The 17,104-nt window shown below is 30.6% G+C and overlaps 1 long non-coding RNA gene across 1 annotated transcript; it reads right to left on the reverse strand.

Moving 5' to 3' along the window:
* On the reverse strand, positions 11,852 to 15,871 carry LOC109711169. Its single transcript, XR_002216526.1, has 2 exons — positions 15,344 to 15,871; positions 11,852 to 12,847 (listed from the first exon to the last, which is right to left on the reverse strand). It is a non-coding gene; the product is annotated as an uncharacterized LOC109711169 (long non-coding RNA).

Genomic DNA, 17,104 nt, shown 5'->3' on the forward strand with positions numbered 1-17,104 from the left:
GAGTCCGGCTCGGAATACTATCGATAACACCAAGCGTTTGGTGCTATTAAGTTTTTCGCTGCTAGATTTAACTTTTTGACTATTTTTACATGTTAGATTATGTTATTAAACCAATAAGTCACTCAACCCTGCAGGGTCCATATTAGTCTAACGGTATATTTTTTCATTTAAGGGCCGAACGCCTAATAGTATCAATAATTTGGTGCTATTGATAGTATTCCAGCCTAGGTCTTTATATATATTTATATATTCAGAAACTACTATGATCAAATTCAACACCAATCTGAGTGATGATCAAATTTAATCAAAAAGTAGTAATCAAATTTCAATTTATTTTTGTCTTTGTCAAATATGAAGTTTGCCAATGGGCTTTACATTACAAACCCATATACTCTCACAATAGCATGGAAAACCTTCTTATTTATTCTAAATTCATTTGTAATTTGTTAAAACTAATTCTAAATCATTTTTTACTAATTAATTTTTTTGGTAACATGGTATTAGCGCTGGTCCTGAGCTTTATTAGTTTCAAGAGGCTCTGAGTTTTATTTCCACATTTATCCCAAAATCTACTAGATAAATTTCTTGAATAAGAGGTGCTTCTGGGCTCAATTTTTTTTTTTTTTTTTGAGAGAGAATAGTGGCATACTATCCGTTTCGCTTATGTTTTTATAACGACCCGACCCGCTAGCAACAATAACTCGTTGGGCTTAAACCACCAGCCCAAAATGCTTAAGCCTAGTTATTACTATTAGCGTGTAGGTCTCATATAAACTGATCGAAATCAGTATCCCATCCAATGTGGGACTATTGGGGCGTTACAAACTCCCCTTGTTTAGACCCTGACGTCCTCGTCGGGTCCAAACCAGATCACAGACAGACAGACCAGGACCATTACCAGGCGATGTGAGATTCTAGAGGTGACTCCTATGGGTTCAAGAGGTGGCTCCCACCAAACCCGTTGGTGTAGCACTTTGTCCCGCATAGCACTTAGTTCTCACACTTCCGGCTGGTATTCGGCTCTGATACCAATTACAACGACCCAACCCGCTAGCAACAATAACTCGTAGGGCTTAAACCACCAGCCCAAAATGCTTAGGCCTAGTTATTATTACTAGCGTATAGGCCTCATGTAAGCTGATCGGAATCAGTAACCTATCCGATGTGGGACTATTGGGGGCGTTACAGTTTTGAAAAAGTAAAAATGTATAAAATTTATCTGAACTATGAACTATTTTGAATTGACTGGCTGACCTTACAAAATTTGCATTGCCTAACTTTTAATACGTTTGATTTGGGTGAGTTAACGGCATTTTGATTTTAAAATTTAAGCTAATTACCTACTTTAATAAATTTATTATTGCCGGAATTACATGAAATATACTAAATAAATATAAAGAGAAATAACGCATTAAAATTTTGAAGTTAAAATACCATTAGCTGACTAAATCGAACAATGAAAAGTTGGATAGTAAAATCAATATTTTGAAAGGTCGAATAGCCAAACCAAAATGATTTATAGTTAAATCAGACTGGTTAGACTAGTGCGCCTATGACTCAGTCCGTAAACTAGTTCAATTCAATCCTTTGAATCGGATAAGTCAAAAAATTACTTTGAATCGTTTGGACCGACGGTTCAACGATCGAACCATTAAATTGGTCCGATTTTAATCAGGCCGGCCAAATTTTTTTAATCAAGTAATATTAAAATTCAATAGTTTAAAATCAACTTAGCTAATTTCATTTTTTATTAGCATATATTAGACTTATGAAAGGTGGAATTTGAAAACTTATATCTACTTAATTTGGTATAAAAATCAGTATTTCATAATTAAGTATAACATAAGAATAATATATGCTAATAAAAAATGAAATTAGCTAAGTTGATTTTAAACTATTGAATTTTAATATTACTTGATTAAAAAAATTTGGCCGGCCTGATTANTATATTAGACTTATGAAAGGTGGAATTTGAAAACTTATATCTACTTAATTTGGTATAAAAATCAGTATTTCATAATTAAGTATAACATAAGAATAATAATATACGCATATTTTTAATATAATAAAATTAAAAATAATAATTAAATATTTATGATATTGTGCTGATGTTAATGGTTCAGTGAGTGGGTTGACTTATTACTGCTTGAACCAATTGTTAAATTATGCGAAACAATATGGGATTCGAATTCAATATCGCTTTTAATTTTATAAAACAATAGTTTTTTCAAAAAAACTTAAACAGTTAAATAACGGTGTTTTTAATAATGATATTCAACACCATAGGCCAGCATCCAATCCTGTGACGAAATGTCAGATTAGGTCGAGTCATGTTCGAAATAGCGTAAGTCTAGGTTGGGTCGAGTTATGTTCGAAGTAACGTGAGGCTGATTAGACCGAGTCACAATTGAGACCCATGAATGCTGTATTTGTACGCTTTAAGTGAACTGGTTGCATAATTCTAACGGTTTGAGTTTTTGGAATTAATAGTTAGCGCTAACGATCCGACAAGTAGTATCAGAATCAGAGATCACGAGTTCCATTTCTGCGTACTATACTGAGTTGTGCAGCCTCAACGATCCGATACAGTAATTTTTTATTCAGTAATATTTTTAGATCTCTATTTGATTTGTTTTTTTTTCTAAATTATTGAAAATATAATAATATTAAAGTGGCTACCATTTGTTTTTTGTGCATGGTGACTGCTAGGGTAGTGGGGCAGTTACAGTTAATTGTTCCCCGTGAAGCGGGCCACGGAGCACCGTCTGATCCGGGGCCTTGTCGAGTTTCTACGGCCTCTGATGGGGGCTTCGCGATGTTATTTATTTTTTTAACTCCCCCTCTTTCGAGCAACGAGGCGGTGGTGCTCGGCTCGTCCTACAGCGTCCTGCCACCGGTGTTGCGTGCGCACGAGCCGATCATGCTTTGGGATTCGTGCTCGATCGCCCGTGCTTTGAGATTCGTGCTGCATGCAGAAATAGAATGCGTTTAGCACATTTTTTTATTTTACCATGTGGTAATTTAAAATATTTTTATTTTGCACCCCTATGGGTTTTTTTTTAAAATTTTCCACTAAAACTAAAAATCTATTAGGGAGCAAAGTGAAAATTTAAAACAAATCACAGGAGGACAATGTGAAAATAGTGGCAAACCATAGGAGGGGCAAAATAAACATTTGAATTATAATAAAGTATTAGAATGGCAAAGTAAAAATTAGCTTAACCATAGGGACTAAAGTGAAACTTTTTAAATTACGAAATAACAAAGTGAAAAAAAAACTATACTGCAGGGGCAATTTAAAGTTTACCCTAAATATTTTGTTTCTTCTAAGTTATTGGTAAGCTACAGAATTATGGATGTGAATAGGTACTGATATTCAAAATTTTATTCGAATTCGAACTCAAATAGGCCGGATTTATTCGATGCTAAACAAGTATGGTTTTGGATATAAGTGGAAAAAACGAAAATCCAACAAATTTAGATTTGGGTATGAATTTTGTCAGTACAAATTGAATTAATTTTATATTATATAATATATATGAATATTTGATATTATATTCAAAGTTGTATTTTAAAAATTTTAGATTTTAACATAATTTATTTTAAAATAGAGTAAAGATAAATAATTATTTTAGATTTTAATTTTCGGGTGGGTTCGAGTTTCGGATTTTGGTCGGATTTTGTTTGGATATGATTTTTCAAAATACGTCGGGCTCGGATTCAGGTTTAGGTTTTGAAAAGTCTATCTGACCCATTGACATCTCTGCGTGGAATTGCCTCTTGTGAGGGAATCTCTTGCGCACAAGACTGTCGTAAGCCACGCTCACCTCGAGCTAGGGATGGCAATGAATTGATGAAGGCGGACCTGGACTAACATATTCAGCTTTCAAATTATTTTTTCATAATAAGATAAACTATTTCGTAAATAAAATATATTATCTTATCAAATCTTAAACATCAAAACCTTTTAAAAAATAAAAATCAGACTTTTACCTAACTACCAATTACGCAAAGAGAATCATTATGTCAAATAAATATTCTGACATCCAAACAAAACCTAATTCTGAAAAATACAATTTAGAGCATGAATTTGATATTCGTTATTCTAAATATTTGATTGACTCCTCATCTATGCAATACTATATACTTTATGAGTAAATCGAAGAGATATATCAAATAAGACGTTCACGTACGTATCCGATCGAGCAGAGCCATAGTAATAATCATTTTTTAATTATTTTGGGCTCTCTCTCTCTCTCTCTCTCTCTTTCTCTAATGTTAAGAAACAAGGATTTAAAGCAAGTGCAATTACATACATTTTAATTAAGCTCATTATATACCCTGAAACATTGTGGATTTATTAATTAATATATGTATTTATTTATATGGCGCATATTACCACAACCAACAAGCTCTAACCAAAGTCTCCTAATTATTTGTGCTTGTAGTGGACATTTGAAAAGTTTCTCAATAATCTATAAGCCTATAATAATGCACATCAGATTAAATTATTGCTAATGTTCCCAGGGACTAACAAAGTCCAAATGAATAAATCCAAGGTGTCTCTTTGTCAGCTTTTCAGGGTTGCCCTATTTGTAAAAATAATTTGCTTAGACCAGGTCCACCACATCACTGTAATACTCATCATACACAAAAGTTTACTGAATTCTGATCATTTAAAAAAAAAGCAATTGTACTTTGGATACATCTTATAAATATTTTCTCTTACGAACTCTATGTTCGTTGGTGTACTGATCTATACTGTATAAATTAATTTATATATATATATATAGAGAGAGAGAGAGAGAGAGAGTCCGGCTGTTATACTTTTATGAGTATTAGCTCTCTTATACCTTTTCGGTCCTTAGATTTATTTTATTGATCATTTTCATCCGTTACCGTTAGATCATACTATTCAACCAACTACCAATTCAACCCTAGAGAACTACTGTCATTTTAGGTGGGGACCACCGTCATCCTAACCACACATTCCATCAAGCAATGGTTAAAAATTTATGAGTACAAGGAAGCCTATACTCATAAGAGTATAGTAGCCCCAGCCTATATATATATATATATATATCTAGGATACTTTTACAAGTATCATCCCCATGTTGTTATATATATATATATTATACTGATATATATATATAGAGATGAGAGAGAGAGAGAGAGAGAGCATCTCACTCTGTTAATATATTAATAGCTTTATTTGGGATTTAATTTGCGCACATATAGGCTTAACTCTATAAACAGAAGATAAAGTTATGCACTCGAAGTATTTCTACTACTCATTACAACTAGATAATTAGACTCTTCAAATTAAATCGTCTAGATATAATCGCATTGATGAGAGAGATTTACAGAATTTGCAAAAGTTTTTTTTTCTTTCTTTTACATACTGAACTGTAGAAATCTACATCAATTTTTTAATTTGCTAGATAAGAAGGGCTTTCAATTGGTCCATGGCTGATGTGTGAACCTGTCTAGGCAAGTCATTTCACATGGATATATACAAAACTTGCACTTGTTAGAATTATATATATATAAAAAGAAGAAGCAAAGTTATTAATAAAGTTAACTTTGAGTTCGGTTCAGGTCTCTATTCTTCTTGGGATTGGATCCTTTACTAAGTATATTAATCTTCTCAAACACATTCTATTTGATCCCCTCTCCTTCCCCACCTCTATAAATACTCCCCAACTCTCTTTAGTTTCCCTCTCCTACATATAAACCTACACACAAAGAGCCACTTCTTTTTTATTTACTTGTGTGTTTCCTCCTCTTCACATCCTATATGTGTTATTTATATACATTACATATGTAATACTCACTTCTTTTCTCTCTCTTTCCTTTTTCTTTTTTTTTGGGAACTTCTCAGGATCAATAAGTGCTTATGGCCCTCTTAGTTTTCACAGCTTTTTGAACTGCATCACCCTTCATGTTCAGCAATATTGCGGTTCAATAAAGCTGTGGAAGTTATAGTGAGAGACCAAAATGATGGAGCTAGCATATATGTTTTGTGCATGCCACTCTTGTAAGAACCATACTTCACATCTTCTCTCTCTCTTTAGATCTCTCTCTAGATCTCTCTCTCTCTCTCCTCTCTCTCTCTCTCTCTCTCTCTCTCTCTAATATATATATTAAATATATATATATATATATATGTATGTGTATTTGTGTGATTATAGATGTAATAATGTTTCTTTTATGTGAAGAATATTCAAAAGTAAGGTATTACACATCCATCTCAGAATTTAGATATTTTTAAAACTTTTGATATTGAAAAACAACGATAAAATTAGTATGAAAATATTGATCTTCAGATAACATATAAGATTTACATATACTTTTGGAACATAACCGCAAGGTTGTTATTATTTACAGAGTTTCAGTTTCACTTTTTGCTTTGATTAAACTATGTGTACATTAAGGTGTATATATATATATATATATATATATATATATATATATATATATATATATATATATATATATGTATATACACATATATATGAGAAGTTAAAGTTTCACTGTACTATATATATCTTGTACTATTTTCATGATGGTGAAACTTCAAATCACAAGCACATTTTCTCTCTCTTAATTTCTTGCAGAAACCTAAAACTAATAATTATTATTATTCTCCCGGTCACATCGGATATATATCAATATCAATAAGATGTGAATTTTTCTGTGGTGAGAAGCCCTTTTTCTGGGTCACAGTCTCACAGAGTCACAGGTGCTTGTGAGAGCCATGAGAAAAAATTCTAGAATGCAACGGGTATATTAATGACTTGGCGTAATAAATTAATCAAATTAATTCTTTTAAGAATATATGTCCCATCATGATTGTAAAAAAGTATTTTTATTATACTTTTGTTTAAAAAGAATGAATGTGATTAGTTTGTTATTGATGACGTAGTGCAAGTGTGACAGTGTAGAATTCCTCAAGGCATGAGACATTGCCAAAAATAGTCGTGATACATATTTATGTACACGTACGTCAATGCTATATTTGTATGAATATTTTTATTATATTATATATAAAAATATATATATATATATATATATATATATATATATATATATATATATATATATATATATATGGTTTGTGTTGTGGTATTGGGTATTGATGTATCTTTTCATGACCTTTCTTATCTGTGCGTGTGGGTGTCTCCTAACAAAGACAATGCACTGACATGGATTCTTACTCTCAAACAGTGGACATTCTTGGCCTATCTCCATGTTCCTTCTCATGGGATCTTTAATAAAGCTGCTTCTAATCACATCACTACAACTACAATTATTTTATATTTATATATATATATATATAGAGAGAGAGAGAGAGAGAGAGAGTCCAGCCGGGATATTATCGATAGCATCAAGCATTTGGTACTATCAAGTTTTTCGCCGTTAAATTTAATCCTTTGACTATTTTTTACTTGTGAGATTATATAATTAAACCAATAACTCACTCAACCTTAGAGGGTCCACATCATTCTGACCGTATATTTTTTCATCCAAAAATCGAAACCTAAACCAATAACTCACTCAACCTTAGGGGGTCCATATCATTCTAACCGTATATTTTTTCATCCAAAAATCGAAACCTAATAACACCAACAGCTTGGTATTATTGATAGAATTTCAGCCTATTATATATATATATATATACACACACACACACACTCTCTTCTCTAAGGCTGCGTTTGGTTGGAGGGATATCTCAGAACAAGGCGGTATATCCCTCCAAACACAATGCATTTTGGAACAACCGGGTTGTTCCCGGCTTAACGGGTTGTTCCGGGAACAACCCGGTAAGCTTGTTCTCCCTAAAAGGGAGAACAGCCGGAACAAGAGATTTGGGCTTTTTTTTTTTTTTTGGCCTTTTAATTTTTTATACTTTATTTTAATTAATTTCAAATAAATTAAATGAATGCTCAATTTAATAAATAAATATATTAATATAAATATTATTTTTATGATAATATATTATACTTAAATTTTTTATATAATATAAATTATTAATTTGATATATATTTTATTTTATTAAGTTTATCATTTATATATTAATATTTAATTATTTATTTTATATTAATTATTATATACATAAAATTAATTTTTCATATATTATATATATATTTTACTTGTATTGAATTTATATTATAATTTTATGATAATATTTATACTTAAATTTTATTATATAATATAAATGAATTAAATTTGATATTATATTTTATTTTATTAAGTTTTATCATTTATATATTAATATTTAATTACTTTATTTATATTAAGTATTATATACATAAAATCATTTTATCATATATATATATATATATATATATATATATATATTGTATTGAAATTTATACTTAAATTTTTATGATAATATATTTATACTTAAATTTATTATAATATTAATTAATTAAATTGATATATTTTTTATTTTATTAAACTCTATCATTTATACTTTAATATTTAATTATATATTTTTTTATTGTATTAAAATTTATACTAATTATTAATTAAAAATATAGGGATAGCCACATTAAGATTACCATCATTCATTAATATATTATGAATAAATTATAGAAAATAAATTATTACATAAAATAAATTATTATATATAATAAAATAATATATTATTTTAAATTAGATCTTACATAAATATTATATTTATAAATTACTATATAAAATAATTTATAAATAATTTTATATAAAATATACTAATATAAATTAATTATTTTATTTTTTAAAAATATTATTTAGACGTTGTTCTAGACTTTTTATCTAAACGCTATTAAGGCTATCTTCTAGAATATCCTCGAATGCATCCAAACACAAATTTACAATTGTTCTATCTTACCGGAATATCCCCTGTTCTCGGGAACAACAAAAGTTGTTCTCCAAAATTTAGTTCTCCAACCAAACGCAGCCTAAGGATGAGGATATATATATATATAGTAGAGAAGACTCAGCGCACATTTGGTTTATATTCTGATAAAATAATTTTTTAAAAATTAATTTAATTTAAAAAATTAATAATGATTAAAACTATGAAATGTTTGGTTTAGTTTAGCCTGTAGATAGAAAATAATTTTTCTAAAATAATTTTGAAAAATTATTTGGCAAAATTTTTATTATTTGCTTATAAATTTTTTTTACTAAATTTAATTTTAAAATAATTTAAATTTTAAATTTTAATTAACATTTAAAAATCAATTTAAAAATCTTGAATTTTTAAATTTAAATTTGCACAAAAATTAAATTTTAATTTTAAAATCTAAAATATAAATTTAAAATTTGAATTTTTAAATATAAATTAAAATTTTTAATTTCAAATTTAAAAACTAAAATTATAATTTAAAATTAAAAATATAAAATTAAAATTTAATATTTGGACATTTGAAATTAAAAATTTTAATATTTCAAATTACAAATGCTAAATTTTTAAAATTGCCAATTTAATTTTATAAATTTAAAAAAATAAAATTTAAATTAGAGATTTAAATTTAGATTTAAAATTTAAAATTTGAAATTTTAATATCTATTTTTTTTCTATAATTTTATACCCATATTAAATATGTTGAATTTAAATATTAAATTAATGTCTAAATAGTGAATTCAAAAACTTTTTAAACATTGTTAAATTAAAATATTTACCAACATTAAAAAAATAAATAGTGATACAAAATTAATGTCTAAATTAGAAAAATTCTAAAATTTTGTTAACATATTAAATATGTTGAATTTAATTTCTTTTATTTATGTTCAATTTTTTTAAAAAAATTAGTGATACAAAATTAATGTCTAAACTAGATAAATTTAAAAATTTCTTAAATATATTAAATATGTTGAATATTTACCAACATTAAATTTTTTTAAATAGTAATAAAAAATTCCTCCTATTTAAATTTAATTTTTAAATATTAAATATTAAATATTAAATATTAAATATTTAAATTCAATTTATTTAGAAATAGTACTATTTCAAAATTTTCAAAAATTTAAATTAATGCCTAAATTAAAAGAATTCTAAAATGCCGAAAGTTAATTCCTAAATTTGAGATATCATTTAATTCTTTATTTAATACTTAAACTAATGCAAAATTAATGTCTAAATTTGCGATATCAATCATTTTTTTACAAAACCTTTGTGATGTTTAATTACAAAAATACTATCGATATGAAGTGACCTTATAACCTGCTACATTTAAAATGATATCTTTATTATTTATTAATCAACGGTTAAGATATTTTTATTTTTTATAAAATGAAGTACGGGTCATTCCTCTATTTATATAATGAATCTAGTCATCATGTATTGAAGGGAAATAATCAAATTCGAATAATATAATTTGCTCACGATAAATATATATAGTTTTTTTTAATTATTATCACCTTAAGGCATGTAATGTAATTAAACGCGACATAATACGTGAAAAGAGGTTACCGAGTCATAAGGCAGTGTTTAGTTTGCAAATCGTGCTTTACATGGAAAGTTTTTTTTTTTTTTTTTTTTTTTTTTTTTTTTTTTTTTTTTTTTTTTTGATGATGTTAACAGAGTTAATATTACTATTGTTAATAAAATTAAATTTAATAAATTTAATTATTATCTATTAACTAAAATTGATATGCATGTTATGTCTACTTTTCTCTGCACAGTAAATTGATCTCTGTGAATATCATGATCATCACCTTCGTACAAAAAAAAAAAAAAAAAAAAAAAAAAAAATCAAACAGTACACTGATAAATAATTAGGAAGTGATAAGCATGCAATACCCTCTCCATCAGTAGTGAATCCCAAGGACTTTTCTTGGATTTGTTGCCATGGTAATTACTACTTTTGGAAGAATCTTAAGACCTAATTAATTGATTGGAACTTGGAAGGCAATGGACAANCCCATAGAATTTTTGTCCGAAGGCAATGAGGTCCATCTGCTGCCTGTGACCGAGGTCTGATTGGGCCGAGTCACAAACTGAAACTCGTGAGCGTTGTGTATTTATATATTTTAAGTGTGATGGATGTATAATTTCCTCCGGCTCGAGTTTCTAAAAATATCGATTGGGATTTGATCCACAAATGGTATTAGAGTTAGTGGCGCAAGTTTGATTTTCCGACAGAATATGTACTGGAGGGTCGGGGGAGGAGGGGCGCCCACAATCGCTGTGTGTCCAGACACTTTAAGTGTGATGAATGTGTCTTTTTCTTCGCCTCGAGATTTTTGGAATTATTGATTAACTTTTTCGATTCATAAAAAGATTTTTTTTTACAATAACTATATAAAAGGGTAATTGCTTATATACGCCTGAAAAGTTTCCGACTTTTCGATTTATCTCTCTTAGAAGGCTAATAGTGAAAATACTTTTTTTACGCTCTAACCTATTTCAAATATACTCTTAGAGTTAAAATTTATTAATAAACTCTGTTATTTCTATGAAATTACTATTTTGCCCTTTCAAATATACCCTTCTACCATCACCGACTTTTCTTATTTGCCCTTAAGTTAGGGACACAAAAAGTATTTTGATTTTTGATTTTACTCAAATATATCCTTCCACCATCACTGACTTTTCTTATTTGCCCTTAAGTTAGGGACACAAAAAGTATTTTGTTTTTTGATCTTTTCAAATATAACCTTCTACCATAACCAACATTTCTTATTTGCCCTTAAGTTAAGGGCAAAATTGGTGTTTTAATTTTTTTTTACTGTAGTAGATATTTAACTCACGTTTAACTCAAATTAACTTAACGGGTGGTAACGACAGAAGTATTTTGAAATAACGGAGGAACATATGAGGGGTATATTGGAAAGAAAAAAATAAATAGGGATAAGTGAGATATTTTCAAAATTTTGAGGGATACATAAGCAATTATCCCCTATATAAAATATATCACTGATCGATTCCATTGTGCAATGCAAAATAGTAAAAGGTCTAATTAATTAGCGGTGATATGACAATTACATGTTGGAACATTACTTTTAGAAAGTTTTGTCCTCGCATGGAATTTAACTGTGACAGAGAAAATTTTCTCGCTCAATAGAGAGGTTGTGATTCCGCTTGTCTTTTCAATTGAAGCCTGCGAGCGTTGTATGCCCATACATTTTAAGTGCGATGGGTGCACATTTTCCTTAACTGGAGGTAGGTGTGTAATGCGGATCGTGCGGGGCCAACTCGGCCTACATTAAGTCGGACCGAAAATGGCCGGAGGCCAGCCCGGCACGGCCCAGTCCCAAAGTCGTCCCGTGCCATGCCGAGCTGTAGTTCTTGGACCCCCGGCCGAGCACCCCCCCTGGTCCGGACGTCACGGGCCGTGCCAGGCTGGGCCGAGCTTCGGGCCAACTCTTATTCATTTATTTAATTTTATTTAAAAATATATAAAATATTTAAATATATAGAGCTCATTTACTAGTGCGGCCAATCGCTCCTCTGCAAATCAGAAACTATTGTAGTTGGAACATAACAACATTGTATTCGTGCTATAGATGACACTCATATTCCTATAGCAATCTCTGCAAGCTGGCAGAAACCTGGGCCCCCTTGTGTCGCCTCTGCTTCTGCGGTCGGTTTCGGTCGGTTCAGGTCGGATCAATCAACCAATTGATTGGTGTCTTGCCTCTGCTTCTACAGTCGGGGCCAGTCGATTCGGGTCGGGTCAATTATGAATTGATTGGTGTCTCGCCTCTGCTTCTGCAGTCGATTTGGGTCTATTTGGGTCGGGTCAATTATGAATTGATTAGTACAAGCGAGGTCAATTAAAGGACTTGATGACGACGAAAGATCGGCCCAAAATCGGAATATTTTGGGCCTCAATTTTGAGACCAGCCCAGCCCAGCGCTGCGATATGTAGCTCAAATCAATCCAAGTTCAAATTGTGTAAACATTTAATTTTTGATAGCATTTTAATCACATAAGTTGTTGTAGAGTTTCGGCTCAGGTGCAATGCGCACTAATAACTAATTTTTCCTCTAATTATTCTCAATTTACGATCCAATTTGGGTGGTTTTAGAAGCACGTGAATAATACATGCTTTTAATTTTTTTAGCCTTTACATCAAATACTATTTCATCTATCCTCACTAAACCGTAAGCATCAAATAATTAGAAACTTAGTAGCAAGCACTATTCATGTACTTCTAAAAGCACTCCGACTGAATTCAATTGCATACATATTTTCTAAATTTGATATTTGCATGCGTGCACTTAGAACCCGTACTCTTTACAAATATAAATTACATATATATTTCTTGTGTTTAATGATATGGAACAACCGCTTTTTTTTCTTGAGAGTTTTTTTTTTTTTGAGAGATAGGTAGCACGCTACCCGCTTTGTTTATTTCATTTAGAAATAAACTTGACTAAAAATGTGAATCAACTAGGATTCGAACTTAGGACATCGAGTACCAACCACCAAACTCTCTGCCACTTATTCTAGGGACGGTTTTTTCTCGAGAGTTAAACATGTAAATTACACAACTTTAAGATTACACTTGTAAAAACAAACTTTACAGAAAATATATACTATTTTTGCACTCTAGCAGGGCCATCTCCCCCCCTCCCTCCCCCCCCCAAAAAAAAAGAAAAGAAGGAAAAGAGGCATATCTAAAAGCTGTCAGCTGTCACTCCTTGTGAATAAAGGGAAGATGGCAGGATATTCAACTGTGGCCAATCCAAACTCAGCCTTTCACCCATGTTGCTGATCTCCTCTCCTCTTTCTGTTATACTGTATCACTGACTCTCATTGAGGAAGCAAAAAGTAGATCTCTCTCTCTCTCTCTCTCTCTTCTCATGTATCAAAATGTGAAAAGTAAAGTTATCACACTGAATTAACCTTAATTTAGGATTATTTAGAAATGATTATGCAAACTCTATAATTTTAATTTTACTAGTTAATCATTAACTTATCTAGTTGTTGTTTGTTATTTGATGACTTTTGAAAAACCGTAGCATACACTGTGTTCGTCTAACATCTCCGCATTGCAATATTGTCGTGATCTGTCCTTCATTCTATCTATTCGTTCAATCTCAATTACCCTATAAGTCATAGTATTCCTTATGTATGAAGTAGGGGGGATTATATTAAAAAAAGGCAAGCAATTTATCAAGGGCAAATAGAGGGTGCGCACATGTATGTACATCAGTAATGAGTGCCTATAATAATGGTAAAATTATACTTTTGGTTATCAAACTACAAGACGCATGACACTTTAGTCCTATTTTTTTGACTAAATATTGATGAATTACTATTGTAGAGGTGATACAGCAATATCGTAATTGATGATGCAATAATAATCGAAATGCTACAACACTTCTATATTAGTAATTCACCAACATTTAGTTGAAAATATTGGTTGTACAATTTGATTGTAATAATTCAGAAATTTCGAGATAGAAATCACTATGAATTAAAGTTTGGAGATTAAAATGTAATTTACTCCTGTAATAATTACTCTAGCTAGACACAAATTTAAAGGAATTAAAAGGTAAGATTGCAAAAGTAAAATTTTAATTGACTGCATAGTTATTCCGAAATGAGCTAAAATTGATCAGATTAGTTCCATTTATTTTTACCCAAAAAAAGAAGATATGACTAAGAATTTAACAAAAGCAACTAATATGAACCAATTCTACAGATAATAACACTGATTACAAAAAGTGTTAATACATTGGTGTTTGATTCAATCCAACACCCAGTTCACCCAAAAAAAAAATCATAACTTGATATTAAATTGTGTAGTTAGAATCAAATTAAGAAAAAAAAAAGAAGAGAAACTGTAGATGTTGGATATGTTCTCAGGTCCCTCTATTAATTTACAATTCATGCTAAAATTATGTCATAATAATAGATTACTCCTTACAATATTGATGAAGCTTTGTAAAGAAGCATTAATTAGATTAATTTTTCTCAACAAATAAATATATTTTGTAAGAAAAAAAGATGAAGAAACAAAAAGCAAATTATGAATGGATATCAAAATAAACACCTTTGTGAGCTGTATCTGATGAATTTTCTACTTTTGAGGGCATAAAACCATAAAAGAATATATGATACAATCACAATCATTCAATGCACCAATAAGGGACAAAAAAAAAACACAAAGAGTGATCATATAGAATTTCCAAACACCTAATTAGAAAGAAAGTATGTAACTAATCAGTTATATAGCAACCAAATGTAAGAGATTGTAATTATGTGATCTACAGTTTTACGTAGTATCATTTAATATGTGTTAAAAGAAAATTCCAACATAATATAAAAAGGTGCATAATTATTAAGGAATACCAACACAATTATTATATAGTTATATGGCAATATATAGCAATTAATACTCACATAAAAGTGCAATATATGTATATATATTGCACCAAATTAGATGCAGAGAAACTCCTAAATTATACACATGAAGAGTAGTAAGTCTCCACATGCTATTTCTTCCCACAGCTTTCTTGACCCTCTTCTTCTTCTTCTCCTCCATTACCTTCTCTCTCTCTCTCTCTCTCTCTCTCTCTCTCTCTCTCTCTCTCTCTATCTCTCTCTCTATTTTGTGTGTGTGTGTGTGTGTGTGTGTGTGTGTGTGTGTGTGTGTGTGTTTGTGAACATCTCCTCCCACATAGAGCTAGGGGAAGGCAAAAGAGAAGTTCAAGAAAGCTGTGGAAAGGAATGGCATGGACTTTTGAATTGTGGAAGCAAGCTAAACTCTTAGGCCCTCTCCCTTTCTCATACATGCTCTCCTTATATAATGAACCAGGCCTTTTCATTGTAACTAGCACACTATTGGGTGCATATTAATTTGCTTAGTGAGATCCATTGTAACTAGCTAGTAAAGAGGAGGATAAAATTAAAAGAGCAGTAGTTCTCTCTCTCTCTCTCTCTCTCTCTCTCTCTCTCTCTCTCTCCCCAACTCTATGTTGGACCACCATGTTTGTATTATCTTCTGAGGCTTACTGTTATCACTCACTGTCCTCGCATGCTTTACAGGTAGGGAGGGATAGAGATGGGAGAATAATGCATGGGAGATGCCCACCAAAAGTTCATAGTGGGTTGTGGGGACAACATGCTCTTAAAGAGGTGTAGAGAGAAGCAAAGGATATGAGTTTGGGTGAATTGAGTTTGAGGGGGTGGGGAAGGTAAGAACAGGTGAGGAAATAGTTAGGTGAAATATTGTCTTCAAAAGGTTGTGTTATATATATTTGTGTCCATGAAGGAGTAATTGAGGAACCTCTCCTTTGCTCTCATGATGCCATATGTTATGGAGTAAGTTTGAGAAAGTATCTAATTTTGATAGGAACAAAGTTATGCTTCAATTTTGTCTTTTAAATAGTGAGAAATAATGGGTATCGTTGATTGTTTAGGGGGTAAAGCAGTCAATATGATTTGAACTTGTTCTGTTCCTTTCAAAATAATACTTGTGAATTTTCTCATCTAAAGTTTTCATAGTGGGTTGTGGGGGCAATGTACATGCTCTTAAAGAAGTAGAAAGAGGCAAAGGAGTTGGGTGAATTGAGTTTGAGGGGGTGGTAAGAACAAATGAGGAGATTGTTAGGTTAAATATTGTCTTCAAAAGATAGTGTTATTTTGTGTCCATGAAAGAGTTAGGAACCTCCTTAATTTCCTCTCTTGCCACATGTTGTCGAGAAGTTCGAGAACTGATATTTACAGATCTATTTTTTGGTAAAAATAGGGTTATTTTCTAATCTTGTCTTTTAAATAGTGATGAATAGCGGGCATTATTGATTTGTTTAAGTGGTAAAGCTGTCAATATCGTTTGAACTTATTCTGTCCCTTTCAAAATGATGGCTGTAAATTTCATCACCCAAAGTCCAAAGTGAGTTATAAGGGTAACATGCTTTTAAGAAGTAGAGAGGCAAAGGAGTTGGGCAATTTGAGTTGTAGGGGGAAGGTAAGAACAAAATAAGGATCTATTGTTAGGTGAAATGTTGTTTTCAAAAGACACTGTTATTTGTGTCCATGAAAGAGTAAGAAAACTCCTTTTCTCTCATCCCACATGTTATAGCTGAGGTTTGAGATCTCATACTTACAGGTCTAATTTTGATAGAAACAAAATTTTTTTTAATAGTGTAGTAACCCGTGCAA

The sequence above is a fragment of the Ananas comosus genome, linkage group 6 (genome assembly GCF_001540865.1).
Source record: "Ananas comosus cultivar F153 linkage group 6, ASM154086v1, whole genome shotgun sequence".
NCBI classification, from domain to species: domain Eukaryota; kingdom Viridiplantae; phylum Streptophyta; class Magnoliopsida; order Poales; family Bromeliaceae; genus Ananas; species Ananas comosus.